Below are 22,031 nucleotides of genomic sequence, written 5' to 3' on the forward strand. Positions count from 1 at the left end.
GTCAGAAAAACAATAATACATGTGAAATATTTACAACTAAAACAAATAAGCTAATGTACCTTCCACAGGTCTCAAGTGGAATGATCATCATTTTTTTGTCATATCCGATAGCGCCTCCCTGCTGGGTAGATGATGATTATGCCAGCTGGTACAGGTCACTGAATTCTAAGGATACTACAGGACACAGAGGCATTCAGGAAGTGTTCTTTCACATAGTTCTGGTGCCAACAGAACAACGTTGGCTGCACAATTGTTAATAGAAATTTGAAGGTATTAAATAAAATTTAAACTAAAATATACAAAAATAAATTAAAAAGAAACTGGCCCAGAAAAATAAGGACAGTTATGAAAATTACTCATCACGCAAGCACTGTTACGTAAGGGCTAAAAAGATGTGTGTCAGGGGATGAGTGATAACACGTCCTCCAATCCGTGAAATGGGATTATTCAAGTGTTAATGGACCATGAACTGTACTGTAATACCCCAATTACCTTTGCGAAATTTGTAGAACAAGTAACTAAAGATGCAGTTGGGACGAAGTGGAACGCCTCTGCGCTTAATAATACACAGCATCGACCACAGGATCAATGACGGTTAAGAGATAATTTACCTAAGTAACTGCAATTTGTATGACACAATATTTGACAAGAAAGCATGCGGTGTTTTGATAGATCAGCATTGACATAATCCAGGAAAGAGCTAGAGAAATATATGATTCAACCATTGGAAGAGAATGTGGAGATCGATAATGATCACCGTCAATGTGACGCGGAAGGCTCGACTACAGAATAGAACTTTCATAGAAGTTCAGCTGAACTGAGGCTCACTGGCACCGGCGCTGAAATCAGAGGGCACACTGTTCTCAGGATGTGCGAGTACAACTGCATCTACATCCACATACGTATTGTAATCTACAATCCGTTGTAAAGTGCATGGTAGTGGGTACATCCTGTTGTTCCAAACGTTAGGATTCCCTCAGGTTGAAATAGTTTATGGAGCGCGAGAACAAAATTGTTTAAATACCATTGCGTGCGCTGTAGTCAGTATAATCTTGCCTACGAGGTCCCTATGGAAGCGGCAGGGGTCTGTAGTGTACTCCCAGATTCATCGCTTATCACTAGTTCTTGAATCATTGTAAGACTTAAAGTTTGTAAGCTTTCGTGAGATAGCTAACATCTCTCCTCAAGCGTCTGCCAACTCAAGTATTTCAGCATTCGCGTCACGCTCTCCCAAGAGTCACCCTGTGAGTACACGTGATAACTTACTTTGAAACTGTTCAGTATCTCCTCTTAGACCTATCTGGTACGGGTTCCACACACTTTAGGAATATTCTAGGATGGTACACAAGAGTGTTTTGTAAGCAGTCTTATATGTAGACTGACTGCATATTTGCAGTATTGTACCCTTGAACTGTACTCCGCCACCTGACTTACCTACGACTGAGTGATCAGTATCATATTTTTGGGAGGTGGAAATGTGGGGGAGGAGTCATCAGAATTGTGGGTAGTTTGATGTGCCCGCCACTAATACCTATCTTTTGTCAAGCTCTTCATCTCAGAATAGTACTTGCAAACAACGTCCTCAAGTAATTGTTGTATTTATTTCAATTTCTGCCTTATCCTACAATTTTTACCCTCTGCCTCCCTTCCAGACCCATTCAAGTTATTCCTTGATATCTTAACACATGTCCTACCATTCGGTCGCTTCCTTTTGACACATTTCCACATGTTTCTCTCTTCGCCCAATCTATGAAGAACTTCCTCGATTCTTCTCTTATCAGTCCACCTAATCAACAACATCTTTCTATAGCACCACATCTCAAACACTTCGATTCACTTCTTTTCTGGTTTTATCACAGTCCTAGATTTCCTTCCGTACAATGCTGTGCTCCAAATGTACATTCTCAGAAATTGCTTCCTTATAATAATGTCAGGACTGTCTTCTTTTCTGGCTGGTCTGATTTTAAGTCCGCCTTGCTTCGTTTGTTGTGTAATATTTCCCTTCTAAGGTACCAACAAACCTTCGTCTAATTCATAGTCGCCATTCTCACGATTAGTTTATCGCTACTCCCCATTACATTCGTTTTTGCACTATTTACTCTCAGCGCAGAGGGTGTGCTCATAAGACTGTTCATCAAATTCAATTGGTCCTGCATTTTTCCTCACTTTCACTAGTGGTAGCAATGTCGTCAATAAGTTTCATCATTGATATCCTTTCACCTTGAATTTTAATCCCACTCCTGAACCTTTTGTTTTATTTTTGTCATTGCCTCTTTGATGTATAGATTAAACAGTGGGGGCGAATATTACTGTGCTATGCCGATTTTAATCCGAACACCTCTTTCTTTGTCTTCATTCTTATTTTTCTCTCTTGGTTCTCGCACAAATTGTTTAGTACCGTATTCTTTACACCGTACACATTTTCCTGAAAACTTCAAACGTCTTGCACCATTTAACGCTGTCGAATCCTTTTTTGGGTTGAAAAATCCGATGAACGGGTCTTGATTTTTCGTACTTTCACCAAAAGTCGCTTTGACGTTTCCATGTGCTGAATCAGCCCTTCCGACTTTTATTTCTGTTTCGATTTCCTCGCATTGTTCTTCCTTCAACCATATCGCATTGAATTCCTTGCACTTCCTATTTATTTCATTCCTAAAACCCTGATCAATTGAAGTACTACTTCTGTCATCCGAAGTGTCTTCACAGTTACGTTTCTTGTACATATATTTGTCTACTTCCATGATTACCCCTTTTATTGTGGTAGTTATTGTCACAGTAACTATAGCCTTTGAGGACTTCTAAAGCATCTCATCATTCCTCAATACTTCTGTACCTACTTGTTTCGACACTGATTCTTCCGGACAGTTCTCTTACACGCATAATTACTAAATTGTGATCTGAGTCTATATCTGCTTCTGAATACACCTTACAATCCACTATCTGACATTGGAATCTGTCTGATCACGATGTAATCCAACAGGAATTTTCCCGTGTATCCAGAATTTTCCCGTGTCTCCAGGCTTTTTCCCAGTAGTAATTTTTGAACAGTTTATTCGTTATTATCACCTAAATTTATTGCAGAATTAGTCTTTCTGCTCTCTCAGTCCTACCACACGTCCCATTCTCTCTTAAGTATGTGTTCCGTTCCTTCGCCTACTACAGCATTCCAGTCACCCATGGTTATTAGATATTCATCTCCTTCCACAATGAATTACGTGTTCAGTATTCTCCTATACTTTATCTCTACATCTTCTGCATGTGACGTTGGCATGTATACACGAACTGTTGATTTTCGGCTTTAGTTTCCTGACGATTATCATGAGATTAACCCTCTCACTCTATGCCCTTTTTTCTGTTCATAACGAATCCAACTACCGTCACATCATTTTATGTTGCTGTGATACCACTCCGTGATTGACCTTCCACTACACGTAGATTTAACTTCTGCGTTTCACTTTTCAAATTTTCTAGTTCCGCCACCATTTTCTAAGTACTCACATCCCACGCTCTGACTCGTGGAAAAATTTTGTTGACTCTTCTATCTCTTTCTCTTGGTCACCTTCTCCTTTGGCAATCTACCCCGGAGAACTTAATTGGAGCTGATCTAGAATCTTTTGCCAATGGTGATATCATGACACTTTTAAGTCATATATTCCTTGTATACACATTATCAGTGTCTAATGCAGTGGTTTCCACTGCCTTCTTCATCCTCTGGCCTCTGATCGTTGATGATTCTTCTGCTTTTTAGGGCAGTTTCCCATCCCAAGGGCAATAGAGTGCACTGAACCCCTGTCCTCACCTCTGCCCTCTTTGACAAGGCTATTTGCAGAGCTAGGATGACTTCTTATAACGGAAGTCTTCGACTGCCATTGCAGATGATTTTTGGTCAAAATTAAAGCAGTGGCCGGGATCGGACACTCGATTACTTGTCAAGACGTTACCCTTGACCCACTGGCACGCAACACAAATGACTTGATGGATTCCAATTGTGACTCATTGATAGTGTAGTAAAAGTATATTACTTTTCTGCGTTTTATGAAGTTTTACACTCCTGTATGTTTAAAACAAGATCTGGCCTGGATATTTGTGCAGATTTTTCTGTGTAGTATTTCAGTAAAGATAAAGGATAGACTCTTGAGTTTCCACAGAATGCAGATGGTCTGACTGGACACGGATGTCAGGATCCAAGCTACCAATCGAAGAGGCGGAGGTTTTACATGTGAAGTATCAGAAAAAGTAGAGGGTGAATGACGCTGTACGTGATAAGTTATAAGGAAGCTCAACACTGATGTTTAAAAGGCATAGTTTCTAAATGTGACCGGGTGTTGGGAATGCTGTCATGATTAGGATACAGAACCTTGGACTCTCATGAATCGCGCTGTATCATGAGCGGACAACATTTTAACAATATAGTCAACAGCCACAACCTGTGCCAGTCTCATTAAAATCTACATCTACTTCTACTTCTGCTTCTACTTCTAGATGACACTCTGCAGTTCACGCCTAATTGTCTAGCAGAAGGTTCATCGATCCATTTTTACGCTATTCCAGGACCGTTCCATTCTCGAACAGCACGTGGGAAAATCGAGCACTTAAATCTTTCCGTACGAGCTCTGGATACCGTTATTTTATTACGAAGATGGTTTCGCGCCATAAAGGTAGGTCTCAAAAAAATGTTCTTGCATTCGGGTGAGAAAGTTGGAAATTGAAATTTCGCGAAAAGATCTCGCCGCAACGATAAACATCTTTGCCACCCTAACTTATGTATCATCTCTGTCGCACTCTCTCCCCTATTTCGCGATAATACAAAACTAGCCACCGTTCTTTGTAACTTTTCGATGCCCTCCGTCAGTCCCACCTGGTAAGGACACCATACCTCAGAGCAGTATAACAGAGAACAGACAAGCATAGTGTAGGCAGTGTGGTCAGTGCATTTGTTGCCTGTTCTAAGCGTTCTTCCAATATTTTCTGTAAGATTGCGCCAGTTTAAGCTGTCCGCAGTTGTTATGTCTAGGTATTTAGTTGAACTGAGAGCCTCTGGATCTGTGTGATTTATCGTGTAACCGAAATTTAAAGGGTTCCTTTCACACTTTTCATTATTTAGGGTCAAATGCCACTTTTCGCCCAAGGCAGATATTTTATGTAAATCATTTTGAAATTGTCCGCCCCCGGTAGCTGAGTGGTCAGCGTGACGGAATGTCAATCCTAAGGGCCTGGGTTCGATTCCCTGCTGGGTCGGAGGTTTTCTCCGCTCAGGGACTGGGTGTTGTGTTGTCTTAATCATCACCATTTCATCCCCATCGACGCGCAGGTCGCCAAAGTGGCGTCAAATGGTTCAAATGGCTCTGAGCACTATGGGACTCAACTGCTGAGGTCATTAGTCCCCTAGAACTTAGAACTAGTTAAACCTAACTAACCTAAGGACATCACAAACATCCATGCCCGAGGCAGGATTCGAACCTGCGACCGTAGCGGTCTTGCGGTTCCAGACTGCAGCGCCTTTAACCGCACGGCCACTTCCGCCGGCAAAGTGGCGTCAACTCGAAAGACCTGCACCAGGCGAACGGTCTACCCAACGGGAGGCCCTAGCCACACGACATTATTATTATTTTGAAATTGGTTTTGATCTTCTGATGACTTTACTAGACGGTAAGTGGCAGTATCATGTGTTTAAAATGGCTGCTTAGATTGCCTCCTAAAGCATTTATATAGATTAGGAATAGCAGAGGGCCTATAACACTTCCGAGGAGAATGCACAATAGAGACGATACTCCATAGGCACACACTTTGATTAGAAGCCTCTTGTGAGGAAAGGTAGCAATCGCCTTTTTTTTAAATTTAGAAATATGGAATCAATTTGAGGTCCCCTATCGATATTATCGAATACTTCATGAGAATAAAGAGCTAGTTGTGTTAACACAGAACGACATTTTCTTAATTCGTACTATTTGTCAGTAGATCGTTTTCTTCGATGTAATTCATAACGTTCGAACATACTATGTGTTTCAAAATCCTACAGAAAATTTGCGTCAGTGATATGGGTCTGAAATTCAGCGGATTACTCCTGTTTCCTCCCTTGACTGTTGGTGTGCCCTGTGCAACTTTCCAGTCTTTAGGTACAGTTCTTTCGACGAGCGAGCAGTTGTATATAATTGCTAAGTAATGATCTGTTATATTATCATACTTTGAAGCGAATACGATCTGGACCGGAAGATTTGACTTTATTAAGTGGCTTGAACTGCTACGCCACAGAAAGTGTTTCTACTTGTAATTACTAATGTTGACAGCATTTCTTGATTCGACTTCTACAATAGTTACTTCGTCTTGTTTGGCGAAGGAATTTCGGAAAATGGAATTTAGTAACTCCACTTTATTGGAAATGTCATTGCTATTGCGCAGTGGAGATACTGTGTCTTGCAGCAGATGTGATGTATTTGCGATAGGACCAGAATCTGTTCGGATTTTTTTCCCAGATTTTGAGCCAGAGTTTCATTGTGTAAACTATTAAAATCATCTCACAAATCCACATAATTCTAGAAAATTAAAATAACCAACACTTCGGCCATTTTGCAGCTGCTATCTTCAGGCCATAGACTAGTTAGCCAGGGAGTGAGTGCTTCAGTGTATTCTTTTACTAATGCTGTCACAATAGTATCATTTTTTTATTGGTATATCGATTCTGCACGAAGGGGCGACCTGGCAACGGTTAAAACCGTTCTTCAGGGAAAGGTTTTACATGTTTAGTTGATGTTTTAAAAGATACAGAAAACAGATGAAAATACATGACGTATTTTAAAATGCTCTTAAGTGGACAATTTTTATGATTTTTTTAAACTGTTAAATGGTATTATGTCACAGTCAACTCGTTATCACTGATGATAACAATGCTGCTATGGTATAAAGCTACACTTTCATAATGGAGGTGGAATTATGAGTATTATTATGAGGCCTTGTGGAACCGCAGGTAGACATTGAAGGGTCGGTAGAAAGTGAGGTGAAAGTTTAAGACTGGTGTGATGTGGAGTGTTGTGACTAGGGCTGGAAAGAAGCGTTTCATCGTTAGGTAATGAGAGTTGATTGAAGATTCGGCGAGAGTGTGTGGATAAAGCACGGAGGTGCACCGAAAGTGAGATATGGATGTAGTGACGCAACAGGTTACGAGGATTGATGATAGGGGACAGGATATTGGGTGCCGTGATTGGGTTTTGCGGTCAGTGGATTGGGTCCGAAGGTGCTCCAAAAAGAGTAGGTATAGGGAGTAGATGAGTTGGTGTAGCATGCGAGTTGGTGAAGGTAGGTGAATGCGGAAGTAAGACTACCGACACATATCTTACATTTTACAGGTTCTGAAATAGCACTGTTTCATGTTAGGAGAAAGGGAAGGAATATATGGAAGACCACTTGTAGATTACACAGCTTGCTGGTAATCGGTAGTGCGCTGCTACCGGTGTCGCGTTTGCTGAGGCCATGTTTTGCTCTGTTACTTGTGGAGAAATGATGCCACCTGTGCATTCGCTGTTCGTTTAGTCAGGTTTGGCCAAATAGCGCCCTCGGAACGCGAGTGCTTCGGCCGCGTTCCTGCCTAGTACTCCAATCGCAGAGGCGAGAATGGCTGAGAGCTGATGAGGAAAAGGCAGAGCAAGGCAGTCGTCTTGTCACACGCCAAACAGTTTGCTAACAACACTACTTGTGTTACATTTACGTTCTGTATTAGGAATACTATAGTATCTACACACTTGTCCAAAAAAAGAAAAAGTGGAGAAGCCACATAGTTCAATACCGAATGGGAATTGCTTTACTTTTTTGCATTGTTTGAAGGCCCTGGATATAGCTTAATATGCCATTACACTATTATGAACTGGAACACACAGTCATTGGAACGTCATTACAACACCAGCTACAAAGATGACATGATGCACTTGTTTCTAACGAACGAGAGATAGGTCTCGCGGTAGCGTTCTCGCTTCCCGAGCACGGGGTCCCGGGTTCGATTCCCGGCAGGGTCAGGGATTTTCTCTGCCTTGTGATGACTGCGTGTTGTGTGCTGTCCTTAGGTTAGTTAGGTTTAAGTAGTTCTAAGTTCTAGGGGACTGACGACCATAGATGTTAAGTCCCATGGTGCTCAGAGCCGTTTGAACCATTTTTTTGAACGAGAGATAATGCTGGCTGAGTTAAATCCGGGCATTAGGGATAAAACAGGAAAGATAAGCAGAATGGCGACAAATTCTACAACGATCTTCGTACATCCATATTTGAAATGGAGGACAGTGGGACGTCAGTTGGCATAAATTTATATTAAAAATGAAGAATGTCCTCCAGCTGTATTTCAGGTGTCGATTTTATTTTGGCAACTAGTTTCAACGTTGTAACAACGTCATCTTCAGGCCCAACACTTGTTGACGTCAACTGCGTGCGGCTGATACTAGAAGTCAGTGGTGAGATATGGACGTGCTCCGTGTGGAAGGTGGGTAGTAATTAGTCACTACCCACCTGCTAGTTACTACCCACCTTCCACACGGAGCACGTCCATATCTCACCACTGACTTCTAGTATCAGCCGCACGCAGTTGACGTCAACAAGTGTTGGGCCTGAAGATGACGTTGCTACAACGTTGAAACTAGTTACCAAAATAAAATCGACACCTGAAATACAGCTGGAGGAATTTCTTCATTTTTAATATAAATTCTACAGTGGTTGACATCAACAATTACTGGAATTCACTCAGCATCTTAATGCAAGGAGACAATCACTTGGTAACAGATATGGCGGACAAGATTGATGATATCAAACAAAAAGTAATCCTATGGAAAAAGGCAGCTCAAGTTCACGACATAGAACATTTCCCATAATTCATGGCAGTCATTTATGGACCAGACATGACTACATTTCAGTAATTGAAATATTTCATCGTAAGTTCTCAAAGAGATTCCAAGACATTGCACGGCTGAAGACTGATTTAGATATACCTGTCGGAGCATTCTCACTTCCGATTACTTAATGTAGCTGACAAACATACAATGTATCACCTAGCTCAACGACCTGTTTGTCCAAGCAAGGAATTTAAAATACTTTTAAAAACTATTATCCCAAGAACAATATCCTTGACTGCATAGACAAGCTGCTAAAGTTAGTTCATTCTCTGTTTTTTGATGTTATTGAACTGACGAAGTCCCGCCAACATTCAGGTTTAACTGATTTTAATCTGCTTAATGCTATGAATTTGAATGTGTTATGAGATATATATTCTAAAATCGAAATGTGTATAAATATCTAAACATCACAACCTAATGTCAAATGCATGCAAGCAGACTTTCGTAGTTCTACCCACCGTCTTAACGCTATCTAATGTGCTTATTTAATCAAGTAATAAAAGTTATTTCTTGGGCAGAAAAATAAAAAGTTGAAAATAAACACATGTGATTAACTCCTGCTTATAAAAGCACGCTGCAGTATTCACCTCTTAGAAGTAGCTGCACTGTGTTGCAAACACGTCTTCCTAAGTTTCCCGTGTGTGCAGCTTTCGATCTATAGTCGCCACACTCACGTACCTACACGGACTAGCGCAGTGTGTGTTGGGTGGGGGGGACGGAGGGGGGGGGGGGGGAACCGGAGCTACAGTCTGGAACGGCGCGACCGCTACGGTCGCAGATTCGAATCCTGCCTCGGGCATGGGTGTGTGTGATGTCCTTAGGTTAGTTAGGTTTAAGTAGTTCTAAGTTCTAGGGGACTGATGACCTCAGAAGTGAAGTCCCATAGTGCTCAGAGCCATTTGAACCATTTTGAAGCCGGAGCTCTAAGCAAACCCGGTTGCGCTCGCGGAGCGAGACCACCCCTGCGACCACCCTCCGCCACGTCGCGCAGGAATCGCTGGCAGCGAGGATGCCGGGTGTCTGTAGGCGTCCACTTTGATTATGTCGTTAGGCTGCTTCAGAATTCCAGTTGCTTTTCCTACTTTGCCTCGGCGCAGCCACGGCTGTCTTGCAAACAAACCGCGCTTCTTGGAACTCAAGGCTGTCCACAATGGCCATAGTGCCCCGCTATTACCGATGTGTTGTGCTGCTCCAACCGAAAATAACACTCATGCTCTCCTGTGGGCATGCTAACAGGACTTCCGGTTTCTCCAAGTAGGAGGCATCGCTTTCGCCATGAATCTCTTATATTTCTGTAGTATGAGAACTTTTAGTGCGCCTTCAGTGGAATCGACCAAAACCTGGATCCTGTGGCCACTCCAGAAAAGTGATTCGATGCCCCCTCAGCGAAGCAGCTTCTATGCTCAATCACAGGTGCCCGTGACTTGAAGTAAATGCACCACTGGGAGCTTTTCGTATATTTAATTTTCTGTTTCCGGCTTCCAGTTGAACTTTGTAGCTTTTCTCGTTCTTTTACTGACGTACCCGTTGGCTCTGAGGTGCCATGCAGCTCTTTGAGTTGTTTGATATTGTTCGGACCACCCGGATGCGGTCTATAAAATGGAACACTCCCGAACTGAATGATGGTGGTGTTCAGTATGTAGATAATGGTTGGTGTGCGTTGATTTCCGGTAACCTTTGTGTCCTAGTTTTCTGTTGGCAGTTGTGCAGACCACAGCGTCCATAAACAAAATCGATCCGTCACTTTCTTGTGCTACCGTGGACTGGGTGTTGTTATAAAGATTGGACGAATTACCCTCGTTAACACAGGGTATAAAATCTACTGCACTACCTTGAAATAATAGACTGTGTCCTGCCTCTGATACAATCTCATAATAACAAATAGGTTTCAGGAAAGAACGTCCCTGTTCTCATGACATTTTTGGATCAAAAGAACTAGTACAGACAAGGAAATAATTTAACTTTGAGATACACGTATCGTTTGTAGATAATGAAAACGTTTTTGCGAAGTTAGTGAACCCCTGCGGTGGCAGATTAAGGGGAGGATGGGGAGAAGAGGCTTCCCAAAGTATCTAATTAACTCTGTTAAAGCCGGCCGCCGTGGCCGAGCAGTTGTAGAGCTTCAATCCAGAACCGCGCGCCTGCTACGGTCGCAGGTTCGAATCCTGCCTTGGGCATGGATGTGTGCGATGTCCTTAGGTTAGTTAAGTTTAAGTAGTTTCTAAGTCTAGGGGACTGATGACCTCAGATGTTAAGTCCCATAGTGCTTAGAGCCATTTGAACCATTTTTAGAACTCTGTTAAAGCTCTGTACAAAGGAACAAGAAGTATAATCGAAGGTGCAGATAACTTTTCTAAACAACTTACAGTAACACAGGGAATAAGACAATGATGTTGTCTATACATATCACGCACAGTATAAACATCAACAGAAAGAAATATTGTCATACTCTACTACACGCAAACCATCAAAAAATAATACAAGAAAATAAAAATCTTCAGCCATTCGTTTATCACCTTATGTTGTGGGCGTCTAAATATAACGTGAATATCTCCACTAATAAAACGCAGTTGTGGCATCCAGGGGGAAATCTCCCATAAGATCTAAAATTGTAATAGATAATGTAATACTGGAATAGATGACCAACTTTCAGTAATTCGGATGTGATATAAGACGAAATTTCGACAGTGAAACTGATAAAAACATTAAAAATTTAACGCAGTCTGTGGAAAAATTAAAAAGATGCTAAAAAATACCACGAAAGAGACACATACGACGTATTATAAAGTCTTGGCAATACCTACTATGGTCTATGGATCTGAACCCTGGGTTTCCACACAAAAAGATAAGAACAGGGTCCAAGCTGTGGAAACAAGGTTTTTCTGTAGTGTTAAAGTGCCTACAGGAGAATATCGCTTCAAAAATTACGACATTGTAAATGAAATTCAAATTCATTCAGTGCACAAGAAAACAAATCCAAACAGAAACAGATAGTGAGACAAGTAAGTAGAATGCATGAAAATACAGTTCTAAAACAAAGTATTGACTAAAAACCTAGAGATACGACACAGAGGGAAGGACGACGGAAGGACGGCTGGACCTCGTTGACCTGGACATGTGAAATCACTTAATTCATGAATCCAGAAGAAGAAGGAGGAAAAGAAGGAGAAGTACTTTTGCAACTCTTTTTATCTATGCTGCCAAATGACGAATGCGTCGTCCGTTTATCACAGCTAGCAGCACAAGCAGCAAAAGGCACTTATATTCCTCTAAAAATTTTAAGGCCCGTAGAAACATACGAAACTTTTCGCTTAGAGAGATAAAAGGTGGTGGAATCCTCTATTCGGCTGTCACTGAGCGATGTTGCAAATATATATCCAGCACCAACCTCATCCATAAGGATTCCAGTACCATCTACATCTACGTGATTACTCTGCTACTCACAATAAAGTGGCTGGCAAATGGTTCAATGAACCACCGTCAAGCTGTGTCTCTACCGTTCCGCTCTCGGACGGCACGCGAGAAAAACGAGCACTTAAATTTTTCTGTGCCAGCCCTGATTTCTCTTATTTTATCGTGATGATCATTTCTCCCTATGTAGGTGGGTGCCAAAAGAATGTTTTCGCAATCGGAGGGAAGACTGGTGATTGAAATTTCATGAGAATATCCTGTTGCAACGAAAAGCGCCTTTGTTTTAATGATTGCCACTCCAATTCACATATCATGTCTCTGACACTACCTCCCCTATTTCGCGATAATACAAAACGAGCTGCCCTTCTTTGTACTTTTTCGATGTCATCCGTCAGTCCCATCTGAAGCGGATCCCACACCGCACAGCAACACTCCAGAATAGGGCGAACGATCGTGGTGTAAGCAGTCTCTTTAGTAGACCTGTTGCACCTTCTAAGTGTTCTGACAATGAATCGCAGTCTTTGGTTGGCTCTACCCACAGCATTATCTATGTGATCGTTCCAATTTAGAGTATTTGTAATTGTAATCATTAAGTATTTAATTGAATTTACAGCCTTCAGATGTGTATGACTTACCGCGTAATCGAAATTTAGCGGGTTTCTTTTAGTACTCTGTGAATAACTTCACACTTTTCTTTATTCAGGGGCAACTGCCGCTTTTCGCACCATACAGATATCAGGTACAAATAATTTTGGAATTCGTTTTGGTCATCTGATGACTTTACAAGACGGTAAATGACAGCCTCGTCTGCAAACAATCTAAGACGGCTACTAAGATTGTCACCTTCTTTTGACTAGCAACATTTTCACTACTTCCTTCGTTGCAATTCCATTATTTGTGAAATCAAATCTGCGTTAGACAACAGTATTCAGGAATTGTTGTAGCCACATCATTTTTCACCCCTAAAATCTTTTTCTCCTTATTCTTTCACACAGTTATTGTCATAAATTGCCCTCAAGATGCGGAACTTTCAGAACCTTCAATGATTCTCGTTAGCCTTGGAATCCGTCGGCTTTTATCTTAGAGTCTTAACAGGAATAAGCATCTGTTCAAATGAATTTACTGTGCACTAATCGTAAAAGTTGAACCTGGAAAGTCATTTTTGGTTTAGTTACTTTATCGGAGTGTCTCCAACTTCCAAAATCTTGCGCATCTGAATAACAAAGTCCTGTGTTATTAACTTATCACATGAAGATGCAAATGGAAATTTGTGGTAAGGTCTTATGGGACCAAACTGCTGAGGTCATCGTTTCCTAAGCTTACACACTATTTAATCTAACTTTTAACTTGCTAAGGACGACACACACACACACACATCCATGCCCGAGGGAGGACTCAAACCTCTGACGGGGTAGGGGGGAGGGGGCGCCGCGCGGACCGTGACAAGACACCCAAGACAGCGCGGCTACCCCGCGCGCCCATGGGGTTGCAAAGCTACTCCCATTTTATCTTATTTTTACGGCGTGAAGCATTATATTTTTGCACACCACTAAAAAACAAACGCTGGATCATTTCGGTGGCGACTGAGAAGTGAATATGCATGACCGTGATAAAGACACCATGTGACTTTCGATAAAATCATAGAAATTGCATACTGTAGTGGGGATATGGGGTGTTGACTTTCGCATCTTTCGAATGTTAAGTTCAACGGATAACCATGATGACCTCTCGCTTATTGGTTTATTCTAGAAATGACGAAGGGGAGTACGAGGAATATGATGCAAAAACTACTTTCGGGGGGATCTTGCAAATAAATCTTATCCTGGTACCAGCGCTGTGTAGGACTGTCGTACATAGCAACATAAATGATTCGTCGACTGAAAGAGGCCCGAAGAAAGAGGTTGATATTACTCGAAAGTACACAGACTCTATACATTTTGGCAGGTACAAATGTGAAATGAAGCAAGATATTGCGTCGTAATTTGACACACGGGGTGCAAATGAAGGAGAAGTTCGTGCGTTTGATGTGCCGACAGCGAGATTACCGTTGGGCGGGACTAAATAATATCTTTCTCTGTTCATACAGACGCCACGGTATGATTGCCGTGATAACAGAGCGACCGCTCCCACCGTCCAATTTTTTCACGTGCCTCTGGGAACGTCTGTCGACGTGACAGATGAAATGAAAACGTCATGAAATCACGAAAATTATCAGTGGGTCGGCGTGGAAAGACGGCGTCCACGATTAGTAAATAAGACAGGTAACCTATAACTTGCCGTTACCATGTACTTTGAACTCTTACGAGTAAATGCGTCTTTCCTGCGTGTACCGATTTTATTTTTGCAAAGAACACTACAAACCTGCAAATAAATCTGAACATAAAAATAGTTTTTCATTTGGATTTTGCTGCTGTCAGTTGTAATAGTCAGTAATCTTTGTCTTAGCTACTGCGTAGCGAGCTAGTTGTAAGAAGCTGGACACAAATTATTCGACAAAAAGTTCAGTTTAAATGCCCATCCACTCATCTAGATGGTTTTTCCTAACCATTTTAGGCAAAAGCTGGAGTTGTTTATTTGAGAGGGACTTGACTGATTTTCTTGTCCATATCTCCCCAATCTGGGCGTACGATTCATCTCCAGTGACATCACTGTTACCTATACGGTACACCCTAATCTTGCTTGCTCACTGACTAGAGTCGGGTTGTTTTGGGGAAGAGACCAAACAGACAGGTCATCGCTCTCATCGGATTAGGGAAGGAAGTCGGCCGTGCCCTTCCAAAGAAACTATCCCGGCACTTGCCTGGAGCTATTTAGGGAAATCACGGAAAACCTAAATCAGGATGGCCGGACGTGGCATTGAACCGTCGTTCTCCCGAATGTGAGTCCAGTGTGCTAACCACTGCGCCATCTCACTCGGTCTCTGATTGATATCCTACCTACAAGAATAGATACATTTTCCCGGCTTCCCATGTAAGAACTGTGACTACTGGGTCACCGTAACAAAAACTGCAAACGTAGCCGACGTCACTGGATCTGGAACGAGGTAATATCCCGTCCTTGGGAAACATTTTATCGTAAAAAATTGGCCAGAAAAGGGAGGTGAGGTGGTGGGGTAAAGATTCAAATTAGCAAGCCATTCGTCAATTCCTAGACGTCCGCTACCCAAGAACGATTCACGACCACCCCCTCGTCCAACTTCTCCAGGTTTCAGAGCTGCCCGCATCTCGTGGTCGTGCGGTAGCGTTCTCGCTTCCCACGCCCGGGTTCCCGGGTTCGATTCCCGGCGGGGTCAGGGATTTTCTCTGCCTCGTGATGGCTGGGTGTTGTGTGATGTCCTTAGGTTAGTTAGGTTTAAGTAGTTCTAAGTTCTAGGGGACTGATGACCACAGCAGTTGAGTCCCATAGTGCTCAGAGCCATTTTTTTTTTCGTTTCAGAGCTTTACTTCCTCCAATTTCTCTTCTACTACCTTAAACTATCTTCCAAACTTTAGAGGACAAGAGGTACTGAAGATTGTGCCTGGTTAGCTCAGCTTGCAACAGATCCAGGAAAGCGTGTCCCACTCTTTTAGAGGTGCTAATTTGTTGTCATTCCCTTTCACATATGTCACGGCCCTCGTTTTATATACAGCCGGAAAAAATCGCAGCACCAAAACATAATTAATTTAGAGTAATGAAATTTTGGGAATACATTTGTCTAGGTAACATATTTAAGTTATTAACATCGCAAGATCACAAGTTAATGCAAGCGCTACATAAGAAATTGCAAATATGAAATGCTGGTACATTAATAACCGGCGAAGCCCCGAGAATGTTGAATACAAGCATGTAAACTTGCATGCATTGTGTTGTACAAGTGCCGGATGTCAGTTTGTGAGATGGAGATCAGCCGGCCGTTGTGGCCGAGCGGTTTTAGGCGACCCAGTCCGGAACCGCGCTGCTGGTACGGTCGCAGGTTCGAATCCTGCCTCGGGCATGGATGTGTGTGATGTCCTTAGGTTAGTTAGATTTAAGTAGTTCTACGTCTAGGGGACTGATGACCTCAGACGTTAAGTCCCATAGTGCTCAGAGACATTTGAACCATTTGAGATTGAGATCCATGGATGTTGCACTTGGTGGGTCAGTACAGGGACGGCTAATGTTGTTTGCGGACAACGCTGAAGTTGTCATCCGATGATGTCCCTTATGTGCTCAATTGGAGAAAGATCAGGTGATCGAGCAGGCCAAACCAACACGTCAACACTATGTATAAGATGTTGGTTAAAACAGCGGTATGTGGACGAGCTTTATCCTACTGGAGGACACCCCTTGGAATGCTGTTCATGAATTGCAGCACAACAGATCGAATCATAGACGTGTCGTCTTCAGCGATGAGAGTCGCTTCTGCCTTGGTGCCAATGATGGTCGTATGCGTGTTTGGCGCCGTGCAGGTGAGCGCCACAATCAGGACTGCATACGACCGAGGCACACAGGGCCAACTTCCGGCATCATGGTGTGGTGAGCGATCTCCTACACTGGCCGTACACCACTGGTGATCGTCGAGGGGACACTGAATAGTGCACGGTACATCCAAACCGTCATCGAACCCATCGTTCTACCATTCCTAGACCGGCAAGGGAACTTGCTGTTCCAACAGGACAATGCACGTCCGCATGTATCCCGTGCCACCCAACGTGCTCTAGAAGGTGTAAGTCAACTACCCTGGCCAGCAAGATCTCCGGATCTGTCCCCCATTGAGCATGTTTGGGACTGGATGAAGCGTCGTCTCACGCGGTCTGCACGTCCAGCACGAACGCTGGTCCAACTGAGGCGCCAGGTGGAAATGGCATGGCAAGCCGTTCCACAGGACTACATCCAGCATCTCTACGATCGTCTCCATGGGAGAATAGCAGCCTGCATTGCTGCGAAAGGTGGATATACACTGTACTAGTGCCGACATTGTGCATGCTCTGTTGCCTGTGTCTATGTGCCTGTGGTTCTGTCAGTGTGATCATGTGATGTATCTGACCCCAGGAATGTGTCAATAAAGTTTCCCCTTCCTGGGACAATGAATTCACGGTGTTCTTATTTCAATTTCCAGGAGTGTAGGTTAGTTGCATGCTGTCAACTGGCATCCCCCTAACCAATATAAGGTCATCACTGGCACCGAGCCAGATCCACATTTCAAAAAACACAACGGACCGCCACCCTGCCCTCCAATGAGCTCCCGTTTGACACCACTGAAGTCGCAAATGGCGGTGATTTGGGGTCAGTTGAATGCACGCTACACGGTGTCTGGCTTGGAGCTGTGCTTGAAGTAACCAGTTTGTAACAGTTCGTTGTCTCACAGTGGCGTCAACTTCTGCTCAAATTGCTGCTGCAGACGCAGTGTGATACCCCAGAGCCCTACATCGACACTTACGGTCTTCCTTCCCGGTAGTGCCGCGTCGCCTTCTGGAGCCCGTTCTTCTAGCGACCGTACATTCTCGGGACCACCGCTGCCAACAGTCACGTACAGTGGCTACATCCCTGCCAAGTCTTTCTATAATATCGCAGAAGAAACATCCGGCTTCTCGTAGCCTTGCTATAAAACCATGTTTAAACTTAATGACGAATTGATAATGGCATCTTTGTCGCCTTAAAAGCATCAACTCACTGAATTAGATTTTCACTCTGCAGCGGAGTGTGCGCTGATATGAAACTTCCTGGCAGATTAAAACTGTGTGCCCGTCCGAGACTCGAACTCGGGACCTTTGCCTTTCGCGGGCAAGTGCTCTACCAAGGTTCGCAGGAGAGCTTCTGTAAAGTTTGGAAGGTAGGAGACGAGGTACTGGCAGAAGTAAAGCTGTGGGTACCGGGCGTGAGTCGTGCTTCGGTAGCTCAGTTGGTAGAGCACTTGCCCGCAAAAGGCAAAGGTCCCGAGTTCGAGTCTCGGTCGGGCACACAGTTTTAATCTGCCAGGAAGTTTCATCAACTCACTACTTCCAACCTCAAAGGTAACGACCTCTCACAAGCATTACAGCATGTATTAAAGGCAAACCTGATCTGCGTTCTCATGGGGGCGCTACTAGCGACTGGCGAGATTTGAACAGACATCAACTTTCAGATGCAGAAAAACTCCAACCAACTTTATGGCACAGCTCCTTTTTGGTATTGCGATTTTTTTCCATCATTGTATTTGTAATGAATTTAAAAGAATGATTCTGTGTTAAGGTTACGCCGAATTCAGTATGCAAGGGTTCTCTTACTATATAGCTAGAGGCGTTGTCTGTTTTTGAAGTTCGGCATTTGGTTTCAGTTCTGCAAAGCCCGGTTGTAAGTCGGTTCTTCTCTCCATTGGTTTCCGAAGCCAAGGCTCGGTCAGGAAGATGTGATTGGTACAGGCGAACTGCAGCTAGCCAAACAGGTCAATATTCGTGAAGCTTGGTTCAACTATATTAATAATACCGATTGCCCTCTTTTACGTCCATGAAAGACACTTGCATTTGGTTTCCCATTTACATTGAGTTTGATGCCTCTGTCAATTCCCTCACACTAGAGAGGGTCGTGTTGGGCTAAGTGTACACCATCTCTTTGCGTCTGCAGCTCGTGGTCCAGTGGCTAGCGTTGCTACCTCTGGATCATGGTGTAAGCTTAGGGACTGATGACCTTAGCAGTTAAGTCCCATACGATTCCACACACTTTCGAACATTTTGAAACCCACTAAAGAGACAGCCTACATTACATTTTTCCGTCCTCTGCTGGAATATTGCTGCGCGATGTGGGATCCTTACCAGGTACGGCTGACGGAGGACATCGAAAAAGTGCAAAGAAGGGCAACTCGTTTAGTGCTATCGCGCAATAGGGGTGAGAGTGTCACTGATATGATACGTGAGTTGGGGTGGCAGTCACAGAAACAAAGGTGGTTTTCTGTGCGGCGAGGTCTATTTACGAAATTTCAATCACCAACTTTCTCTTCCGAATACTGCTGTGCGGTGTGGGATCCGCTTCAGATGGGACTGACGGATGACATCGAAAAAGTACAAAGAAGGGCAGCTCGTTTGGTATTATCGCGAAATAGGGGAGGTAGTGTCAGAGACATGATATGTGAATTGGAGTGGCAATCATTAAAACAAAGGCGCTTCTCGTTGCAACAGGATATTCTCATGAAATTTCAATCACCAGTCTTCCCCTCCGATTGCGAAAACATTCTTGTGGCACCCACCTACATAGGGGATTTTTCTCTGCCCAGGGACTGAGTGTTTCTGTTGTCCTCATCATTCCATCATCATTCATGTAAGTGGCTAGTTTGGACTGTGTACAGATTTGGAATGTGTACGGGCGCTAATAACCGCGCAGTTGAGCGCCCCCGCCCCCCCCCCCCCCCCAAACCAAACATCTAACCATCTCTTTGCAGTCTTCATCACTAACTGCTGGTACGTTTTTCCATATATACTAAGAGTTCGGATTCATTCAGTTTGTTATTTCTGGGTGTTGGAATTTTTACAAACATTTGTGAAGAACCACCTAACATCGGACATGTCCGAAAGAGCAGACACCATATCCATATGTATAGTTAAGGCTAACCGGCCATTGACCTTCTTCTGTGCTGCATCTGGCAGATTTTCTGCTGCGAGTAATGAGTGTAGTGGGCAGGGGCACTACGAATGTAGTGTCTGGACATTAAGTTGGGAATGTGGGTCTCACGGGGAACGTGCAGTCGCCTTGTCCTCTGTGCCCTCGGTGTCTCAGATGGATAGAGCGTCTGCCATGTAAACAGGAGATCCCGGGTTCGAGTCCCTGTCGGGGCACACATTTTCAACTGCCCCCTTTGATGTATATCAACGCCTGTCGACAGCTTAGGGTCTTGTTTTAATAATCATTTCACCTAACATCTTGGCACTCTAAACACCCGACGAGTGTAAAAGCCCTATCTGGTTACACGATTGAACCAAAGGCTGTTGTGTCCGAGAAAATGGGTACATGACACTAATGAAATTCGACAGCCACGGCGGTAAAAATACAAAGGGCACATGTAATTCATGACTATATAAGTGTGCTATGGCCTTAGCTCATTAATGAGCCCGTAAAGAAAAGCACTCAATAATCAAAAGGTGTTGTAAGATGTAGAGCAGACCACGGGGAAGATTTGCTTACCCAATTGGGCAAACAAATGATCTCAAGTGAATATGGACGCGTAGTGTGTAGAAATAGGACAGAGGTAATTACTGTTGGTTAGATTAGATGAGAACGAGGAAATACTCAACGCTCTAGAACTAATGAACGATTACATTAGTTACGATGGTAGAAGCTCTAGAAATTAATTAAAATTTGTGCCACGGCCGGTACTTGGACCCGGGTTACAATGCTTGCTACGTGAGTGGGTTAGCCATGACACCAACGCAGCAGTATAGGTAACCCAGTTGCCAGGACTAGCCTAGTTCAACGCCCTCTCCAACACATACTTCAATTCCTGTCTTGAACTTATTTCCCCCCTCCCTTAGATCGTCACTATTGCCGAGGCTCTCCGGTGTTGAAATAGCATCTCAGCTGGGGACGTAATGGGGAAATCCTACCTGTACCTCACGTGTCGGTGACCTATAGATCTAATTAAATTTCATTTTTTGAGCTATCATTACTGTACACAGAGATTAGACTCAAATGTCTCAAGGAAAATTTAGTTGTATCAGCTGTTTAGATTACATTATTGTCCACTAATTACCTGAAACAGTAAATACCGAAAAATACCTACGAGGAACTTATCAGGAGCGTCCTAAAGTGGAATAATCATACAAAACAAATTGTAGGGAAACCAGATGCTACACTGAGATTCATTGGAAGAACCCCAAGGAAATGCAATTGACCCACGAAGAAAGTGGCTTAAGAGACACTTGTTGGACCAATTCTTGAATGTCGCTCGTGAGTGTGCGAGGCTTATTAAGTTTGATTAATAAAGGAGATACAGCAGATCTGAAGTATCCGCGCTAGCAGAATAGAAATGCGGAAAACAGAAATCCGAAAACAATTTATTGGACTGACCAAAACGAAACAATAATACAATATCCAAAAGAACAACCGACTCGATCCCAACTGCGGATCGACACAAATACAAAATAACAAATAACAAATAATAATATTAATAATAATAATAAAGTCCCTACTCGTCACGGGGAGCGAACACTAACTGCTCTACAACGTCCAAAGGTACGTCGACGATACCAAGATATCTGCCAGCTAGAAGAGGCATCTAGCCGTGGCTGCCGGGGCAGCAGCTCTGTATCCTTCAGCGTAGTGCGTCGAATTGCCTTTTGCTGGCAGTGCGCCGCCTTATAAAGGGCGTTGGCGGATGTAACTGCCGTAACTATTTGCGGTCACGTGCCTGGCGTAGAAAAGTAGTTCCTAGGCTAGCTGCGACCTCTGGTGCAGGTGTCCTGCAGACTCCGCGAACGGGTAGCGGTCCCTGGCGGCCGTTGGTGGAGACCTGGTGGTGTGTTGTGTTGTGGCCGCCTGTAAGTCTGTTTTGACAACAGAGACGACGTAGGTTTTCCTGGTGAATATACAGGGTGTTTCAAAAATGACCGGTATATTTGAAACGGCAATAAAAACTAAACGAGCAGCGATAGAAATACACCGTTTGTTGCAATATGCTTGGGACAACAGTACATTTTCAGGCGGACAAACTTTCGAAATTACAGTAGTTACAATTTTCAACAACAGATGGCGCTGCAAGTGATGTGAAAGATATAGAAGACAACGCAGTCTGTGGGTGCGCCATTCTGTACGTCGTCTTTCTGC

The 22,031-nt window shown here is 43.4% G+C and overlaps 1 protein-coding gene and 1 non-coding gene across 3 annotated transcripts in view; one reads left to right on the plus strand and one right to left on the minus strand.

The window, feature by feature from the left end:
• The window catches only part of LOC126235224 (calcitonin gene-related peptide type 1 receptor-like), a 302,741-nt gene that overhangs the window by 252,571 nt on the left and 28,139 nt on the right, over positions 1-22,031 (minus strand). The window lies entirely within an intron of this gene.
• On the plus strand, positions 18,126-18,200 carry Trnal-caa (transfer RNA leucine (anticodon CAA)). The gene has a single exon. It is a non-coding gene; the product is annotated as a tRNA-Leu (tRNA).

This window comes from Schistocerca nitens, chromosome 1 (assembly GCF_023898315.1).
Source record: "Schistocerca nitens isolate TAMUIC-IGC-003100 chromosome 1, iqSchNite1.1, whole genome shotgun sequence".
Lineage (NCBI taxonomy): Eukaryota > Metazoa > Arthropoda > Insecta > Orthoptera > Acrididae > Schistocerca > Schistocerca nitens.